This window comes from Coccinella septempunctata, chromosome 4 (assembly GCF_907165205.1).
Source record: "Coccinella septempunctata chromosome 4, icCocSept1.1, whole genome shotgun sequence".
Taxonomy (NCBI): Eukaryota; Metazoa; Arthropoda; class Insecta; order Coleoptera; family Coccinellidae; genus Coccinella; species Coccinella septempunctata.
The window spans coordinates 20351915-20352915 of record NC_058192.1 but is presented as its reverse complement, the minus strand read 5'-3'; the positions used below and the strand labels follow the sequence as shown (position 1 = coordinate 20352915).

The 1001-nt window shown below is 42.9% G+C and overlaps 1 long non-coding RNA gene across 1 annotated transcript; it reads left to right on the top strand.

Moving 5' to 3' along the window:
- Positions 1-360: 360 nt before the first annotated feature.
- Positions 361-646, top strand: LOC123312427. The gene is made up of 2 exons (XR_006537624.1): positions 361-521; positions 571-646. It is a non-coding gene; the product is annotated as an uncharacterized LOC123312427 (long non-coding RNA).
- The last annotated feature ends 355 nt before the right edge of the window (positions 647-1001 follow it).

The following is a 1001-nucleotide window of genomic DNA, read 5'->3' as shown; positions in this document are numbered from 1 at the left end:
TATATAAAAGTTCTTGCTCATTTTTTTATCTCTGTGGCAGAGCCGATGGATGAGTTTTGAATGGTCATTTTTGGAGCTGTAGGCTGTAGGAAGGGCATTTATGTGCCGAAGGGCTCTTTGTGTTCCTTAGAATTTGAAGCTTTTAGTCGTCACCATGATTTAAACTGGGATGCATCGGAGCTTTGTCGCTCGTACGTAGGGGGAGTCCAGGAGACTTGAACAACCTCAAATATTTCAATTCACCATTCGCGCTACCGCGGTTACGAGTATGTCTCAAGCTATTTACGATACCTCCTCCTCCTCCTAAGTGCCTTTCTCATGTGAGGTTGGCGGTCAACATGGCATATTTATCTCCACAGATTACAGAGAATAGATGGGACACCTCTTAACCCCCACCACAATTGATGTTTTTAGTGAGGATCGCAACCGCTTGGTGGCGCTACATTCGCAGTTAGTTTATTGTTCAGCCGCTAGGCCCGCTAGGTGCGATTCAAGCATGGCTTCAGTTCAGAAGTTGAGAGGTTAAGTTCGTTCCGTTCTTTTCTGTTGAAAAATGTATTATTAGTGGAGGTATTAGTGATTTGTAAGCTAATTTATACCTTTTAAAAATGATAAAACTGAACAATTGTTGTGTACCTGGATGTATGGACCGAGTAAGCCAAAGACATCGTTTCCCCAAAGCCAATCCAAGTATTTTTAAATTTTCTCTGTAATCTGTGTTTATCTCTGTCCAGGGTTTGGTGCAAGAGGTTGTTTCCGTCGGTGTGAGTCTAGTCTCTTATATTTCTCAGCCATGACTTCTTTTTCCTTCCTATACCACGTTTACCATCGATCTTGCCTTCCATGATGAGCTGCAATTGTTCATACTCCTCATGTCGCATTATGTGTCCGAGGTAGGCTGTTTTCCTCATTTTCGATACGATACCACGGTATCGTAAATAGCTCGTAATAAGGCACAACTAGTGGTGGCTCCATTTTGATCGCCATCAGAACAGTTCGGG